The sequence below is a fragment of the Armigeres subalbatus genome, chromosome 1, assembly GCF_024139115.2.
Source record: "Armigeres subalbatus isolate Guangzhou_Male chromosome 1, GZ_Asu_2, whole genome shotgun sequence".
Taxonomy (NCBI): Eukaryota; Metazoa; Arthropoda; class Insecta; order Diptera; family Culicidae; genus Armigeres; species Armigeres subalbatus.
The window spans coordinates 14,103,768-14,124,049 of record NC_085139.1 but is presented as its reverse complement, the minus strand read 5'-3'; the positions used below and the strand labels follow the sequence as shown (position 1 = coordinate 14,124,049).

Below are 20,282 nucleotides of genomic sequence, written 5' to 3'. Positions count from 1 at the left end.
TAATTAGCTTTTTCTCGGACTCTTGGAAAAGATATCCTTAGTCTTAGAAACCTGCCGAAGCATAGGTGGCATGTTGCTTTCCATCATCACTACCGAGGGCTCAAGACTCGACATTGAAGATTTTTGGTTTCAATATCATTTTCATTATACATTCGACAAACCCGGATAGTTCCTTAAATAGTTTTAAACGTTACGTGCAAAAACATATGCATTTAAAATAGTTAATAATGTTTTTTCATGTTATACACTAGAATAATTATACATGATTTAATGGAATGAACAACTGGAGACTTTTTTTTCCCGATTTTTTGGCTAATTTCAAGAAATTCCCGACTTTTTCCCGCATTTCCCGATTTCCCGACTCACTGGCCACCATGAAATATTCTCCGATTTCTTTCTAACTGGCTCCTTCAGCCCGATCTCTTTTAACTTATTTGAAATTTCATTCATCTGTTAAAAATAGTCTTGATGATAACATAATATTTAATTTTTGTATTCTATAAGCGAATTGCGTTTGGCTGGTTAAATCCATAAAGAGTGCGATGAAAGCTCGATTGCAACAGAGTCTTAGCATTCTGTCTGAAGCCCTAAAGTTAAATTGCGACAAAATACGCAATTGACGTCAGTGTTGAGCAATTTGACCACAAATGTAGCTAGATGTACCTTACGCCTCCGATCAAGGGTTTCGAGTCCAAGTAGTTAACATCTATACGCCGGTATACGTCAGTGTTTGTTATCGACACTGAAGAAGTTTCCAAGTAGGAAACGAAATACGTATCTGTTTGTTGATACATAAAAAGTGAATAGTGGAAGTAAATGGAAGAATAATAGTCTTTTAACCTTGTAGCATTTCCCCTAAGACGCTCTAAAATAATTAATCATCAATATACAATTGAGAAACAGTTTTGAATAGTTAAAATAGTAATGTACAAGGTAAAAACTGATCATGGTTTGAATTAAAATGTATCTTGGTGTGAACTTGTAAATACAGTCATATTCTGCTGCTGTCCGCTAGGAGCGCTGCATGCGCCAAATATTTTGTTTACATTTCGAATATGAAAAACATGCAATTTTCTTATCGATAATTTAGACGATTTTCACTCGTTTGGAGTTACTAATCTAATGCGAGAAGATGAATAGTAAAATAAATTTGCTTTTCTATAGATTTCCTCAGCGTTTCATGCATGTGATTAAAATTATATTTAGGAGCTGCTGCAGTGGTACGAATTTAGTTCAAACCATGAACAGGGTAGTTCAAACCATGGTACGAATCAAAGTTATGTAATTATTAAGTTTTTTCAATGAAACTAAGCATAAATATGTCCACCCAAGATGTTTTTAGAAAGATAATGAACTAAGCTTCCATATAAACTAGAAATCGCAGTTGTAACATGTCTCTTTAATTAAATAAATCAACTTTATTTTGACAGCTCATCTGAAACCCGCAAATTGGTTTAAACCATGATTGGATACCCTAGTTGGTTTTTTCAAAAATGTCTAATTTTTTTTTTACGTTTTTGTCGACTCGATTTTATGAAAGTGCGTTAAATTTCCAACGGAAAAGGAATATGTACAGTATTTTTTTTCTGAGGGCTACAATTTCTGAGATACAGGTATGTTCCGTTTTTATCAACACGATCCGTGAGTTTCAGTTGATAAAATCGGAACAGTGACAAAATCGGAATAATTTTCTTAGACGATTTTTTCAAGCTAAAATTTTAGTAAAAATGATTTATTGCTGATAAAATGTGAGATTTTCAGATTCTAACATTTTCAAATTCTAAAGGACTGTCCATAAACCACGTGAACATGCTAGTGGGTGGCAAGGGTTAGTGAAAAGACATAGGAGATATATTTATCATCAATGGTGACAGGTTGAGGTTCCTGACAAGTAAGGAGTGCATCAAAGGAACGTCCATAAATGATGTTACGAAAAATTAACCTTTGTCAATCCCTCCTCCATTCATTGTCCCACTTTTTGTATGAAATTTCATATAAATTGATATGAGAAGCCACACTTTTAGAAACCCTCTCCTTCGCGTGACGTAATTTATGAACTTTCCCTAAGATAAGGTGGCATCCGTTGATAACATAACGATAAATTTGAAAATATTTGACCTCCTTAACCCTTTCCGGACGGATGGGTCATATAGACCAGTGCATGATGACGTAGGTTGACAGTTCACAGAGCTTTTTCACCGGGACTTAGCCTCTGTCGATGCTTCCGATAACATTGTTTCGTAATTTTTTCGCATGTAGATTTGTTTGCGACTGATCTGATGCTGAATGCAAGGAATATCATTGAAATATTCGGATCGCAGCAATTTTAAACTAAAAATATGAATTTTAATTTTCTCCTCATCGATTTTTCTTCTAACACCTTGTAAACAAGCCTTGAACTGTCAAATAAGTGAGGTTAGATCAAGATCTTGCATTGGTCTATATGCCCAGCGTTTGAGATTGGCTGTGAAAAAGTACCGAAGCGAGCTAGGTCCCCAGTTTCTTCAGAAAAACTGTTCATCAGGGTGTCGGCTACCCAGGAAAAATTTTGAAGGTCAAGTTTGACTATACCCTGAAGACCTAGATATCCAAAGCCTTGGGAAGATTTTGCTTCTGACAGCTTGCAGATGAATCTGAAATATTTGGATCCTATACCACATTGTTTAATAAATCTAAACACTCAATCAAGTTTAGTCATCTTGATCGTTGAGACAGTGATCAGTTTTCTGGAATACGAGAAGCTCAAGGTTCCCCCAAACGTTTTCGAATTCAGCCCATGGTATCTACCAAATCAACCAAGGCTTATGCAAAGTCATCATCATCGTCATATACCCAATCCAGTTCAATAGGCACATGCGCATCATTTAAATCCAGTTTTTTCAACGATGGTCAATGTATTCCATCGATATGTACCCAACATGGTTCAAAAAGCATGTGCGCACCATGCAAACTCAATTCTCTTGAATTTGAGATGTTCAAGGTACTCCAAAACATTCTCGAGTTCAGCCCAAGGTATCTACCAGGTCAATCAATCAAAGTTTTTGCAATGTCTTTGGCAATATCCAATAGGAATAATGTAAACACAATTTTCTGGAATACGAGGTGTTCACGGTTAGATCCGGTCCGGTCTAGAATATTTTCGTTTGGGAAACATTCTAGATTCCCTGGGCATAGCGTTCCCTTTGTACTTGGCTCACAAGATACATACCCATGCAATGGCGGGCATAGGAAAGCTTTCAATTAATAACTGAAGAAATGCTAATAGAATACTAAGTTGAAAAGCCGGCCAAGTTCCAGTTGGAATGTAGAGCCATAGCAAAAGAAGAAGAAGAAGATGTCCAAGGTCCTCCAAAATGATCTTGAGTTAAGATCAAGATATCTATTAGATGCACAATAACTAAGGAGGTGTTTGTATCGAGCAATTTAGCTGCGGACTTTTTTGTTGAGGCGTATAACGGATGATTACATAAAACAAAACGACTTCCAGAATATTTTAGCCAACCGTAAAGACCTGCAATGGTTCTAGCTAGTGATGATTGAAGTCATATAAGCTAAATGGTTTCACTAGGGTATCATATCTAACATCATTCATAAGTTGGATCATTGAATAGGTCAAAGCCGTTTTGAAAATTCGGTAGTGAAATGATCTGAGATCCATGACGTTTTGAAAAGATGTAATAAAGTCGGTATTGATATGTGGAACAAAAATTCTTGGAAAATTGTTCGAAAAGACTATCAAAGTAACCGTGAAAATATTTTTATATGGCATCATTTGCTCCAACGATTCGATATCGAGTCTTAGAACATCAACTCATGGAGGATCCACTGTAACTTGTAGAAGAGTTAAGTGATATCCTACCAGCTCGATGTAACTGCTGGAATGTTTGTGATGTTATGCACGGATATATCATTTAGGACTTGGTTGAACGGGTAGATCACATGTTCTGAACTCAAGGACGTTTTGAACAATCGAAAAGGCCTGTAACCGCTTGTAAAAATAATGAGTGAAATACTGTCAGCTAAATGGATCTGGATGGATACGTCGTTCAAGACTTGGTTGAGATATTTTTGGACATAAATACCAGCTTAGGAGATTTTGTTTGTAGACATATTTCCTAATGCATTCGAGGATATGTACTCCAGAACAGTTTGAACGGCATAGAACATCCGAAAAAGTTTCTCAACGATTTTTCGGTTATATCAGAACGCCAGATAACAATGTATTCCTTCGTCCTGAAGTAATAAAGTGATAACAAACACGCATCTTGTCTCTTTTATTTCGATGGGGAGAAGTCGGTAAAGAGAAACCTTGTCTTGTTAGTTACGGCTTTTTACCGCTACTGCTTGAAATACTATAAATACAACATTGGGCCCTCCTTAGCCGTGCGGTAAGACGCGCGGCTACAAAGCAAGACCATGCTGAGGGTGGCTGGATTCGATTCTCGGTGCCGGTCTAGGCAATTTTTGGATTGGAAATTGTCTCGACTTCCCTGGGTATAAAAGTATCATCGTGTTAGCCTCATGATATACGAATGCAAAAATGGTAACTTGGCTTAGAAACCTCGCAGTTAATAACTGTGGAAGTGCTTAATGAACACTAAGCTGCGAGGCGGCTCTGTCCCAGTGTGGGGATGTAATGCCAGTAAGAAGAAGAACAACATTTGGCCAGACACTGACCCAAGATATTTAATTTTTAAAAGCTAAATCTCTAAAAAAAATGATTGAATTTTCTTGTTGATAAAAACGGAATAATTTTGTTGACGAAATCGGTGCGTGACAAAAACGGAACATATCTGTACAGCAGTTATAAGATAAAAAATAACGATTTTTTTTTAATTATCAGTCATTTTCGATTCTATTCAACCTAGAATCAAATTTTACTGAACCGTTGATATTTATTGACAAATGCTAGTAATGGAGTAGTGGTTGATTATTTTCATGGTATGAGATGGTGGAGAAAAAAATCTTTACTTAGAACTAATTAAATCCGAATCTTTCATTGTGTTGGTATATTATTTAGCCAAAGGCTTCTATTCAATATTGAATAATCAGGATGGTCAAGCGATAGACAAATATAAGAAATAAATTTATAAACCAGTTTTTCACGCGGAATTTGAAATCAAGCGTTTTCCCTTGTTTTTTTTTAACGCCAAAAAATTGTGTTGCCAAAGTCGGATGGCGTTGTTGTCAAAATCGAATGTTGCCAATACCGAATGTTGCTAAAATCGAATAGAACTCAGCATTTCGAAGCACAAGGTGATGCACTTCAATTGCGCTGACTATATATTTTGGAGCTTAATCTTCGACACGACTACAAAGTGATAGCTACAGAAATCCGGAAACAAAAATTGGGTTGTTAGGTCATCTGCATAGGGTCGTAGGAAACGGAATCATGATCGAAAAAACAGTTTTCGTGTCGGAATCCTTCCAGTTTCCGACCGATTTTCCTGACTTGATACCTGATCTAGGGGATGGACTCCAGAACGCCTTCGATCAAGGGAAACCCGCGAACATCGTCTCTCTGAACATGTTTGCAACGGGCGGCGTCACCGTCTTTCCTTTCCCAGTCTCAAACTGAACTAAGTAGAATTATTACACACAGTTTTTGCCGAACATGAGCATCGATACACTGACGAATCTGTCTCGTATCTCGGTGTTGGAATAGGCGTTACTGGAAACGGTCCGAAGGTATCAGACAGCTGACCTTCCCAACGCAGCCAATAGCGAGGCGATATTCATTGCCGACACTTTCCGATACTGATCCTATCGCACTAAGTGCGATCGCGGCTCCCATGGCACTGAGGCATATAGCAAATGACACATGGCACTGAGGAATTCTGGAGAAACGGCCGCCGCTGGGACTGGGTACTATGGCCTGAATTTCACCACTATTTTTAGCCTTAATCGAATAGGTCAAGAAGGCGGTTAAGCAGGATAGGGAACTACCCAAAACTACCGTACCCTAGACTGAGATGAAGAACCTCTTACCTGCTGCTTATTTCTGGGCTTCGGATCAGGCATACTAGATTCTCTGACAATTTCGATGGCGATACAATCCGGCCTTCCTGCGAAATCGATGGTACGATCGTTCCTTTTAATTCTAACTCCTGTCCTTGATTGACTCGTGTGAAGTTAAACATCAAAATTGTAAATGTAAATAAATAGAAAAAAGCCATACAAAGTATAATTCACAGCCAGAAGAGGTCTTTTCACTTCAAGTTTAACATCGCCACCTGTTACCACCACGAATCATATCCTGTCCATTTTAATCTTGATAGCAACATTATTGATCCTCTACCAGCTACTTGGGGTTGATGGAGACTACTCGAAGAGCTATACCAAAGGCGAACACCAATGTTGTCGATGTCGCCCGCAAAACCAAGGATCATTACTCCGTTTCTTCAAGCTTTGCATCTTTGTATTACATACTCTACTCAGGGGAATGCTGAACCAAAAATTAGATAACTCATTGCACTAACGTCACACATCAGATGACTCTCCTAAAGCTTGATTCTGATCCACGCTAGTAAGCTGTCGAAAAGCCATGTTCGACGCCGAATCGTGGCATGGGCACATGATACCGTGTGTGACCCTCCTTGTTAGAAGATATTCCGTAATGCGCAATGACTTTCACTTGTATCGGATTGAATCAGTCGCCATTTTTATCAAGACAACTAAAATTGACTCTCTAAGACAGCCTTTACTATTACTCAAATCCCTCATGAGGTCTATATGGCCGATGTGAAAGATTTCCATTCATAAGCTGTTTTCGTACTGTCAAATTTCTAGAAGTGATTGAGATTGCAAAATTTCGTTTCTAATGCTCCACTTTCGTTCTCGAGCTTCTGATACACTAATTACATGAGAGATTAGGCTTGGGTTTTCAGCTTTACAGAGATATATTATGGAAATATTATTTTTTGTCTGAAACGTGAGAAAATGCGGGAGCTTCACTTCACTCATGCCCTCACGTAATTAAGCCCTGTCCTCTTGGAAAATTCAAACGAATAGAGTTTACTGTTGCACAAAGTTGCACCATCGGCGAAACACTCATTTTATCAAAAGGATTTGAGATCTGCGTCATGACACCATGTTTTATACACATTTTGGCAGTTGGTAATGTAAGCTTTCGCGCTGGAATCACACTGCCCGATTTCGATATAAAGGATCAACGGACATCCTGTATTGCGAACCATCTGAATTAGTGTGCATATAAAAGATGCTTCGTGGAAAAGATGAATGACACATGAATTGAATTGGATCTTGGGAAACCCACTCTTCTTTCATATCAAGAGAATCGGGTCATTACTGTCACGAGAAAAGACATCTAATCAAATAAGATTAATCGAACATTTAAAACACAATTTGAAAGTTCACTGTTAGTTTTTTACCACTGTATATATGCGTAGAAACAGTATTCTGGCTGCCATTTTGGAACGCAACAACCGATCTGACTGAGCTTATTGATAATATAAACATTTGTATTTAAATAACGATACGTTACCTAGAAAAGTGTACGGAGAGAGCATGCCTCGTAGTCTACTTTGATCCGCTATGAACGAGACGCACTCTCACTGGCTACTAAAAGTCTCCTGACAGACAGCACCGTGTCATCAATCGGGCGGGCTTTTCCACTAGCGGGTCAAACTTCGCAATAATTCTCACGCAGCACTGAATTATTCAATGATTGCAAAACGTCCCCAAACAATACCGGCACCACCAGCGGAGATCGGTTTCACTTTCCGCTCCTTCAACGAGTTGTAAATAGTAATGACTTGCAAGTAGGAATCTATTACACTTTTCTCCGATTCACGATCCAAAGATTTTACGAGATGATGATACACATTTAGAACGCCTAGCCCGTGTACTAATGCTGAATCATTGGGTCAGCAGCAACGGTGGGCCCTTTCCCAAGAATGGGGGAAAGACCTTGGCAGGCAGGTGGTTGGCTGTATGCAACCTTTCCACAGTTTGCTACAGCGTAGTCGCCGACAACACATATGCAGAGTTCTTATCAATTTTCGCAGAAATACGGCCTTATCTTATCAGGTCTCCTGGAGCAGCCCCACTACACTCAAATTTGAACAAAATCAGAGTGATCGGAGCAGAACCTACTGCGTTATCAGCGTTCGCTAGATGTAAGTTGACGATAAATGTGTGCGCGGCCTGGTATGTGTGCGCTATTGCGCGCGTGAAGAGCTGATCACGTCTACGTTTTGGCCAATGAGTCCACAAAGTTTGTACACAGGATGGCGATGATGGGCAATTATTCAGGCGATGACATTCCAACCTTTTTATCTTCTATCACAAAATCTGAGCGGAATCAACAGGTAGGACCACAAGAATTAGTTTTCACTTTTCCACTTCTATTTTCGAATTCACTGAGCAGTCAATTATCGCCGCGATTGGCAATCCCACACTTTTACGACACCAATGGTCCGCTTCGGCCACGGGCGGTTAGAATTTTTTTTCTCGAGTAATTATAATTATAATAAAAGAAATTATTCCTCGCGTAGACGAAACGTGTGCGTACGCGAGCGCGGGGTAACACCACCGTTGAGAAAATCGATCAGAAAGCAGATAGCATGAAAATTAATTTTATTCAAACCCCCGAAAAAAACGCGAAGAAAGAACAGTGAAAAAATGAACAATTAAACTACAAGGCAGAAAGAAAAATTGTGTGCATGAGTTTGAGCTGGTACACACGGGGTTGCTCACATATCGCGACATGACTAAGCATTTAAAAATAGTAAACACAGTGTAACGAAATCTCCCGTCCGAAAGAAAACTTTTCGATTCCCTCGCTGTGTGCGCGGAGCGTCGTCGTCGTCAGGAAGGTTAAGGGTGTGTGTTCTTCCAAATGGTTTCTGTTTGAATTTTCTGAACTTTCCGAACAAAAATGGGAGGTACATACAACTGACGCTCGAATGGTATCTTGTCTCTGGGAACTGCACTCTGTCTTTCAACTTAGAGCACTGTAACGAATGTTGGTAATTTTAATTGTATCGAAATTGCTTCATGTTATGCAATGTTAATTTAAAATATAAACCAGGCGACAACTAGGGAAGAGTTTTATTATTACTTTGGTAGGTAAGAGACCAAATGACGTCAAATGTTGTCAGAAATAGTACTGATAAATGTCATGTCATGATCGATATGCGACAGTTAGCAGCGGGGCTTTTTCGTTATCAAGAAAAAAAACTAGACTATCATTGTAATGGTGATATTCTTACGAATAGATTTAAGAAAGCAATGATGACTGACCAAACAAATGAATTGTAATCATAACAATGGTTTAGTATACTATATTTAGTTTACTATATTTACAGCATTGTCATGCCATGTCATGACACAAAAAGGTTCATATTTTTGAAGAGAGTAAGAGGGACATATACCAAATGAAAGGGAAAAATTTCAGTACAGATAAAAAGTCGTTTGGATTTGTCTGGGGGTGCTTCTGGGTGGAGCAATGATATGAAAATTTAGTGATTTGGAAAGTATCACACGACTTAGCAAAAGTTACCTAACAGCCATTTGACATATAAAAAATCTTATCAGAAAAGTGACTGCTTGTTTTTTTTAGATCCATTTGGTCTTTAATCTAAGTACAATCAATTTTAAAAAATGCTTAGAACGGCAGCGTAACACAAGTACATTAAATTGGCCCAGCGGTTCTCAACCTTTTTGTTATGTGTTATGTTTGTTATGTATAAGTACTCCCTAGGTATTTTTTTTATTGTCTTTATTAGGGAGACTTTCAGCCCGAAGCTGGCTCGTCTCCACCCCCTAGGTATTTTCGCAGGAAAATAGTACTCTATTCTGAATATCCTCCAATTAAACCCTTTTCAAACAAGGAAATGCACTTGGAAGCTCAAAGAAAGAACGACTATTGAATACAAATTTGACTTCTAACCGAAAAATTATAATAACGTTCCTTGTTCACAAAAATACCTCAACTAGATTTTCCAATGGCAGTTTTTCAAGGAGAATGGTGTAACAAGTCGGTAGTGTTGCAAGCCCTAGGTTGCAATAATGTTATACAAACATAAACATTCAAACAATCAACATGTAACAAATAACAAATTAAAATAATGCACATTCTTTTTTGGTGTCCTGAGAGAGACCGCTAGGTGGTGGCCATTACGGGATATGACGAAATTTCATAAGACATCTTAGTCTATCAGCCAAATTTCCTCAAATATATTTTCATTGCATATATATATATATTTCCAGGCCTTGACATTGATCCCCTGGGAAATCGTACTTTATTCTAAATATCCTCCCGTTTGATACGTGGAATTGTGGAAAAGCACTTGGAAGCTCAAAGGGATGAATGACTATTGAATTTTAATTTGACTTCTACCCATTATCATAACTATTCTTTGTTCATAAGAATTACTCAACTCAATTTTAAAATAGCGCTCTTTCGAAGAGAAAGGGTTTTTTTGTATTTTTTCTGAGCTTTTGAGATTTGCGACGTATTGAACAAATATTTAGATTTTTTTTATATAGGAAATAAAAACGTAATGAATTTTAACTTGATTATTTGGAAATCGAAATATTGGAACTTTATTAGGAAATCGTAAATTTTAATACTGAGATGCGATTGACCTTAATCCGAAAACTGCTCAATATGTTTTCTATAAACGCAAACAAGCTCTTTTAATGTCTCCAACTAAAAGAGATAATAAATTACAAAAAAAAATATGACTTTAATTTCCTTCGTTCTTCTTCCTCAACATGTTGTGTATGGGTAGTAATTACTGTCGGAACGTACGGATTTCGCGTTGTTTGGGAAATTTCATCACCATGAGATTCAAGTTCGAGTTTTTCATTGGCTTTTATTGGAGAACTGAAACAAACTCGTGGGAGGCAATGAAGAATAGAACTATGAAACAATGGAGAAAAATAGGAAACGCATCACACGATTATCGATTTTTTTTAAAAAGAAGGTAATATTATGCAAAAAGCTTAAGAAATTCACGTTTCTTTACAAAAATAGACATACCATAAAGTTGATTCAAAGGAAAAAAATCTTCTATCAACAATTTTCTAGACTTCTTCAAAATTTTCTCTAAAATGGGACAGAAATTCGCCAACAAAGTTTCCACATAGATCTTCCAAAAAATATTTCTTAGGTTTCAAAGTTTGGAAGTGAAAACAATGAAAAAGCTGCTGAAACTCAGAGCCCTATTTAATTTTTTTCACCAAATCTCATCCTAGCATTCTTGTTTTCTACAACTTGCACAGTAAATTGCTTTGTATTTTGTTACAATTCATCTGAAGAATGACAAAAAATTCTAATATCTTATTTTAATTCTGGAAGCAACTATGGACTTTTGTTTTCTAACAAACATTTTCGTCGGATTATATATGTATGTATATATGTAGTAATCCACCATCCTGACTTGAGTCTTGCTCTCCATACGGTTCCACACAACATTATAGTCGAAATCAGAGCCGTATCCACGTTCCGAGTCTTGGGTAGGACAAATAGGAAAGGCCAATTTGAACAAAAGTTCTGGTATTAACATTAGCATTGAGCGATTCGCAGAAATTCGTAGGTGTTACAAGCCTAGACTGTTATATGAGAGCAGCATCTTCGCTGGAATCCTTACCACAGATACACTCTCCAACAGTCGATATCTGTCCTGGCAACAAGCCTGCAACTATTTTGGGGGAAAGGATGGACACTATTTAAGAAAGGCCGAGAACTCTTTGACGTCTCATAGAAGCTTTGCAACTGTTAGTGTGGAAGCCATAACAGTAGGAATTGATTTGGTAGAATACGAAAAACAAAAGAAAAAAATAAAGCATGCAGAATAGACCTCTTCATGTTTTCAAAAAGTATCAAAAATTCAACCAGTCAGCCCAGAATCACAATTCATTTGCTAAAATAAGCCTCCTGTCAATTTTTCAGCTAATTCGGATAAAATTTCGAGGTGGCTCAAGTCGATTTAGTGTTTTTGGGCTATTTTCAATTTAAAAAAAATTCTAACGAGGATATAAATGCAGAAAACTATCGCAACAACCTCTATACGGAAGCTTTAGGTGTGCTTTATAAGTCTTGTAAACAATGCGATTCGTTTCGTTCATGTTTTAACCATGTCAAAGTGATTTTCGAGCTTTTAAGTGCATAAAAACACTGTTTCCCCGAAAAGTCGTTGTTCTATAAAATTCTTGAATTCATGACAAATCATTGCTAATTTATTATATTATTATTCCTCTTTTTTTCCCTGGACATTTGAGTAATATAATTGCGATTTACCGTTAAATTCTTAAAAATAAGAAGCTGAACATTTGGCATAAATATGCACGTTAGGATTTCTTCAAACAAGTTGTTCGAACAAAGAAGCTTTGATTTCACTTGTTACTACGTTGCACTCAATGGTAGAAGCATATAGACATATGGTGAAATGAACCAAATTCGGAAGTCGTTTGTTGGAAGCATCAAATATCATATGATTTTATTTATGTTTTGTTCGAATAACTTGTTTGAAAAAATCCTAAGGTGCAAATTAATTACAAATGTTGCGCTTCTGATTTTTAAGAATTTAACGGTAAATCGCACATTGGCAATTATATTACTCAAATGTCCAGGGAAAAAAGAGGAATAATAATATAATAAATTAGCAATGATTTGTCATGAATTCAAGAATTTTATAGAGCAACGACTTTTAGGGGAAACAGTGTTTTTATGCACTTAAAAGCTCGAAAATCACTTTAACATGGTCAAAACATGAACGGAACGAATCGCATTGTTCACAAGACTTATAAAGCACACCTAAAGCTTCCGTATAGAGGTTGTTGCGATAGTTTTCTGCATTTATATCTCTCGTTAGATTTTTTCAAAATTGAAAATAGCCCAAAAACACTAAATTGACTTGAGCCACCTCGAAATTTTATCCGAATTAGCTGAAAATTTGACAGGAGCCTTATTTTATCATAAGAATTGTGATTCTGGGCTGACCGGATGAATTTTTGATACTTTTTGAAAACATGAAGAGGTCTAATGCAGAATTCTAAAATATTCAATCAGGACTTGTAAAGGTCTTGCGGAGAATTCTAACATAATTTAAGATTTTTGTTTGTTGCTTTTCCAAGTTTATTAAGGCCTTCCAGAAGGCTGACATACAGGAATTCTTACGATTATTGAACATCTTTACAAGCTTTCAGCCGAAGTCGGATCACAAAAAATTGTATAAATCATCAATAGTTGCAATCAATTATTGCTAATTGCTAGGATTTTGTATTAAATTCCAGAAATGGTATCTAGTATCTAGCGCTTCAAAGCAAACTACCAAGAAATCGCATGATTTCCAAATATTCTTTTTGGGAGCTCAAAATCCTTTACCGTCTAGATTTCAAGCTGGATGTGTTATGTTTATCAACCTTAACCTTAGGAGTTACAGCAACTATCGCGTTCACTCTGTTTTTAATGGAATTCAAACAATGATTTTTTAAAACTTTATTGAAGTTTTTATTCTAAGAGACATCGAGTTCATCACTTCCAACAACCTTCACACTAGAAGTCCACGGTACAACACATTTTAAAATTCAAACTCTGGAGTGAGTTATTGACATACTACAAAATGATCGAGCCCAAATTACTAAATTTACGAAAACATCTAGAAACAGAATTCTCTATAATTATTGTTAAGACTCTGATAAACTTTGATATCACCATCACAAATAACAAATAACACACCATAACAAATAGATTCCTACCAGCCAATGACTTCATCGTACCATAATCGAGGGGGTGTCAGGCCATTTGGTCGAATGCCGTTTGGTCGAACGCCATTTGGCCGAATGCCGTTTGGCCGAACGGGTCGTTTGGTCGAATAGTTAAAAAAATTGACCTAATTTTACTAGTGGTCCTTCTTTACTTCCTTTTTCTTTGTTCTTCTTTCTTCCTTCTTCCTTCCTCCTTCTTCCTTTTTCCTTCTTCCTGCCTTTTTCTTTCTTCTTTTTTCCATCCTCTATCTTCTTCCTTCTGCCTTTTTCCTTATTCCTTCATTCTTCTTTTTTCTTCCTTCTTTCTTCATTATTCTTTCTTCTTCCTTCTTCTTTCTTCTTCCTTATTCTTTCTTTCTTCTTCCTTCTTCTTTCTTCCTTCTTTCTACGTCCTTTTTCCTTCTTTATTCTTCCTTCTTTCTTCCTTCTTACTTCTTCCTTCTTCCTTTTTCCTTCTTCTTTCTTCCTCTTCCTTCTTCCTCTTCTTCTTAATCTTCCTTCTTAAGCTTCCTTCTTCCTTCTTTTTTCAACCTTTTTCCTTCTTCCTTCTTCCTCTTCATCTTAATCTTCTTTCTTCCTTCTTCATTCTTCCTTTTCCTTCTTCTTTCTTCTTTCTTCCTTCTTCCCTTTTCCTTCTTCCTCTTCCTCTTAATCTTCCTTCTTCCTTCCTTCTTTCTTTTTCCTTCTTCCTTCTTCCTTCTACTTTTTTCCTTCTTCTTTCTTCCTTTTCCTTTTCCTTCTTCTTTCTTCCTTCTTCCCTTTTCCTTCTTCCTTTTTCCTTCTTTGTTCTTCCTTCTTCCCTTTTCCCTCTTCCTGCACCATTCTTCATTCTTTCTTCTTCTTCCTTCCTTCTTCCTTCTCCCTTCATTAGGAAATGTATTTCAACTATTCGGCCAAACGGCATTCTGCCAAATGGCGTTCGGCCAAATGGCATTCGGCCAAACGGCATTCGGCCAAATGACCCTAAATCATCGTGGGTAGGACAATGCTTTGACTGTCCCACCCAGGAAAATTCATGCGTAGGACATGTCCTACTTGTCCCACCCACTCCCGGCGCCACTGGTCGAAAGTAATTGTCATTCTGCCTTGAATGCACTGCTGTATGAAGGGCCAAAAATGGAGGTGGCGGACCCGTAAAAAAATGTCGTCGATTTATACCCACACAATATCGTCCGAAGCCTGAAAAATGTTTTGCAAAACAAAATCTAATTTTTGAAGGAATCACGCGTTGTCTTTCTCATTAATAGAATGCTAAAAATAATCACCGGTCTATCAAAAGAATCACGATAGTCTACAAACTTTAAGATTGTAATTCACGTTAGGGGCGATTCAAATATGACGTCCACTACTTTTTGAGATTTATAGACCCCCCCTATGACACGCTTTTTTTGTATACCCAGTATATGTACTGTCACAAAAACTTAGACCCCGTCCCCCTCTAAAACCTGTAACATCATTGTTTTTTTTTTTTTTTCAGTTTGTTTATTTGGTAGGCCCAGTCGTGTATAACACTTTACAGGGCCAGTATCAAGTGTTAATGGTTTAACAAAATTGAATTTAATTACACTACATATTTAGAATTAAAAATAACTAGTCATGATAAATTCCAATTTTATCAACGGCAATATTATAAGCGGATGCTATCCTGATTTTGTCATCCTCTATAATCTGTTGACGCTCGTTTTCGTCATCAATCCATTCATAAGTTGGAACTCTAAACCTTCTCTTCTCCGTAGGCGAGTCTGCTGGCGATGTAGTGACGATACCGTCCGTATCTTTTGTCGAAGATTTGGCTGCATTTGCTGTATTAAAATCCAGTACTTGTAGTCGCTTCTTTTTCGTTCTTTTCGCTTTCTCTTTCGATTTCTCGCTGTGTTGTATAGCACCACTAGGTCCATCATGAAGCGTATTGGTTGCTGCTGCGGCTTCTTTTGTTTCATGCACAACGCTACCGAGCTTCATCGTTGCCTTCTGTTGTATTATAATTTCATTCCGTCGCTTTTGTACCACCGGACACATTTTATTCAAATGCGTAACCGATTTGCAACTAAAACATTTTGTTTTCATACCGTCGTAACTGATTCTTCCTTTTCGGCGTTGGAAGTAAACCACCTCAGGGATATCCTGCTCGACGTTCATGTACAGTCCACGTACACCAGTGAACATGTCCAGCTGGAACTCTGCTGGAAATCGTTCACGCACTGTTCGTGTCACTTTCCCGAATTTCGACATAACTGAAGAAAGGTCGTGATCTGTTACCTCCGGAGGCAAGTCGTACACCCGCACGTATCGAGTAGGGGAAGGGGGGGCAATATGCCCTAGCTAAGCAAACACTGCTTTATTATCTTATTTGTAACGCTATTCATTTAAATTTTTACATTATGCAACAGTTAAACAAGATAGTTAGTTGATGCCATTCAAAAATTGACAAAAATCTCAATCATATTGATAATATTCACATTTCAAAAAAGTGGTGATATTCTGTTGCCGGAAAACTCATGAGGCAAAACGCCTTTTAGCTGGCAGCTTCTAGGGAACAAAGCACCATGCGTCGGCGAATCAGCTTTCTGGTATGGATAATGCGTGGAGACGCAAGTACATTGTAGGTTAGTGCCACTAGGGCGTTTTGCCTCGCCAAAATGTTAGATGTTTCTTCAAAATGTGGAAATTTTCGGTTTTTCCGACCTTCCCATACACTATTTTGAAACTTTTTTAGCCTAACCTACATAATTTTAGATCTAGTTTTGTTACGATCATCTTAATGACGGTAAATATGAGAGAAACCACAAAAGGCGTTTTGCCTCGGGGGGGGGGGGGGGGGGTTTTGGGGCCTCTTCCCCTATTTCCCCCCGCCACGGACATGTGCACTATAACCTTCCTGCCATTGGTGTAATGGAAAGGAAGCTGCTTGCAATTATTTTCCAAGGAAAATATCATTGCTTCTTCGGTTTTAAACCGGATGAATACTGACTTTTGGTCGGAAATTTTATAAGCGGTTTCCATCATAGAATGGTCACCGTTTAACGCTTTAACAAAGCGAACAATGTCAGCTAGAGCTGGCTGGGCGGCATTCTCCGGAAAGAGAAAAGCCAACGTATTCTTTACCGTCGCTTCACTGCACATTTCGATGAACCGTTTACGGCTAAAGTGCCGAAAGCAAGCGCGCGAGTGAGCAAAAACGTCTGTTCACAACAAGGTGTGATCGTCCACTGAACATCATTGTTGACCGACCCCTTATAGAATCTGTGTCTTTCGTAACGTACACAATAAGAATAGACAGATACCGTTTTGATTTATATTCCAACCACCTAACCACATTTTTCACTCCGGAGGTCTTTATGGCACTATAAATAATTTGTTTTTATAGATCAATTCTCGCTTAACTTTTCAAAAGGACCTAAGTAACATTTTTTCATGAATTTATTTGAGTACTGCAATCAGATTGAGAACCGCTGAAATAGCCTAATTAAAAAAGTAGAGGACCTCAATGGGAAAATACATACAAGCTTTTGTCCATTTACGTTACGAAAAACGTTCTTGTATAAAAAAACTGATAAAATGACCTGATTCGTTTAAAAATTAATATTTAGCTAGTATAGATCAGTATAGGATCGAGTGACACCATCAAAACCAACAAAAACGAAAAATATATGCAAATTCCGACTTTAAAAAATACTCTCCCACATACCCTTAATCACGAAACGGAACGACGCAACAAAGGCGCTGAGTGTGCACGTACAACACATGGCTGTACGGTAACGACCAACACTTTCCTTCGAAGCTTTGACCGATGCACTCTCACATGGTCGTCAGCCACCAGCAGAGAGCCAGCACCAATGCCTGGTTCCCGCGCACACCGTCACCGAACGGGTAATTAAAACACACAAACTTTGGCTAAACGAACGAATTTACCATCCGATCGTCACCATCGTGCAAAAAGGGGCACGAAAAAGTGACTAGCGCAACACTGCCGTTGGACGCATAAATGTCACATGTTACATTTTAACATTTTTGAGGTTTTGATGTCTAACGTCATAATTTGATACGTATTTTTGAAATAGTTTGTCAAAACATAGGTTTTATTCTAGAAAACTCGAAAAAAATCTGAAGTCAATTTGTCACATTCGAACAAATGGACGCATACTTGTCACACCGGGATAAATGGACGCATATTTGTCACACTAAAAAAAAGAGATATAACAATCACATAAAAAGACACATAGCACTGCGTGATGTGTCCTGAGGTCCGTTCATAAAATATACCATGCTTTTAAGGTCATCTACAATCCACGTAAATAGTTAAGAAGGGTGGCTGGTAAGTATGCAAGGTCTTTCCCTACTTTCAGAATTTATATGGACGGTTGTCCATGAAAGAAAAGGAGAGGTATTATATTGTCCAGGACCTCTCCAAATATAACGTGAAGAAGAGAATGAAACTGTGACATAATTAAAATATTCAAGGATCATAAAAATGGGATAAAGAGGACGATCAATGAAAAACGATTTTCCTCTTCGGTAACAACAGGTTGAACCACTTTCATTAAAGAAGTTTTCTTTTCTTCTTCAATTCCTTGAGGAGCATTTTGCCAACGTACATTTGTTTCAAATCAAAATAGGATGAATCCTTTACAACCAACATTAATTCCTTCTTGGAAAACAACTAGCAGTATTTAAGGTCTTTACTGTTGATATTGTTTGCGTATCCAAGTTCATAACGACTTTTTTTCAAACACCACTTTTCGCATGGAATCACGTACGGGCGTGGCTCGCAGTGGTTTATCGCATACTCCAAAACGGTGAGCATTGAAGAAGTCAGTTGCTTGCATATCAAGTACGTCAACATTGTTCTTTGCATTGCCAACCACAGACTTGAAATTTTCATAACTGACGACTCGTTCATGGCGCATTTTGGAATCAAACGCCGCATGGAAAAAGTCAGCGGCCTTTAACGTATGTCTCGATTCAAAGTTCTCTAACAATATGCGCTCGACCTGAATTTTATTACTGTTTATGAGTAGGGTAATGTGATGGAATAAATTCCAGTTCTTATTTTGCGAACAACAATTATCCAACCAAAAGATAATTGTCTTCAGGACAGCGTACTTTATATTAACTTTGAAGAAACAGCTAAGGATTTCGTTGGCTGTGCGACTGACTCGGACCAAATGCACGCAGACAATGGGAATGCTCGTATGTAGGGACAAACAGGCTCAAAGCTTTCATTAAAGACCAGCAGCCTTTAAGAGAAAATAATGCTCTTTAAGCAATCCAACCGTGGAAGCCGTATGACCTAGAAAATAAGTTCATAACTTACAAATAATTGAGAACTTTTTGCAAATCCACAGAAAAAAAACTGCTTCACCTGGTAGCACTTTGTCAAAATCATCTCGATAAGACAATCGTGATTCCTTTGGACGTTGAAGATGTAGTGCATGTCCTTGTCCCTGGCAAGGAATCTACGCCACTGCTGCCGGGTGTTCAACCTCTTGGACCGGTAATGGAACGTTTGCCGGCTCCGCAAACAGAAAACGATCACCTGTTTCTTTTTTTAAATCGAACCCGAGGAAGTCCTCTTCCGATTCCGCGCCACTGGATTGTCTGTATTGGATATTCCATTCCCGGTTCCACTTCTACCGACAGCAAAAAATCACACCAAAGAAATACAATCGTCGCTCGCGAAATGTAAAAACAAATTAACAACAACTATCTCTTAGTTCACGGTGTGACAAATATGCGTACATTTTTCGCCTGACCAGTGAATTTCGCGGCATAAGTGTCACATTCGGGGTTTGATAGAAAAAACGTGGAAAAAATAGTTGTTTTTGGCAATGTTTCAGTCCAGCCCAACGAATATGAATATTATTTTATAGTTTATTGCGTTGAAGTCAATAAAAAAGCGAAATTTTGCGATAATAGGATGAATGCATTTTGAAACTTAAAATGCGTTTTTCTCATTTTTATCGTTTGTAACATGTGACATTTATGCGTCCGACGGCAGAACAGTAATTGAATGAATTTTTTTTAATTCGATATGCAGTGACATTCGCTCGGTAATGTGGAAACACGAGTTGGTGGTTTTACGCTGAGTAAGTATTCGTCATCCGTGGGACTGACGATTGGGGAAGATCATTCATTACGTCACGCATAAGTTGATCCTCCACTTCGTCATAGGTTTTAGAATGGAATCTACTACAATTTCTTATGGGTTTATACACCATTGAACATTTATTATCCTGAAGGCGTGGTGTAATTTATGAAGATTCCCTTGACGAATTGGCATCGCAAGAATAATGAGAAGTAAACAGAGGACATTTAAGAAAATGTAATGTACAAGGCGTTTTTACACAAATCTGGATAAAAAATCATTCAAATTTAATTGTAACTACAGTTCAGAAAATTGATAAATCATGCTTAAATCGGTTCACAACCAGTCCCTGTACACGTGACATATTATGTCACCAAGAATTATCGAATGTGCATGATTGGCATTTCTTATGAAGTTATAAATAAAAAATATTATAGACAGAATAAAAATTACCCGCCCG

General features: G+C 37.7%; 1 protein-coding gene across 9 annotated transcripts in view; it reads right to left on the bottom strand.

Annotated features, from left to right (window-relative positions):
* LOC134222039 (segmentation protein cap'n'collar) overlaps nucleotides 1–20,282 on the bottom strand; it is a 309,662-nt gene that overhangs the window by 9,594 nt on the left and 279,786 nt on the right. The gene's annotated exons all lie outside the window — the stretch shown is intronic.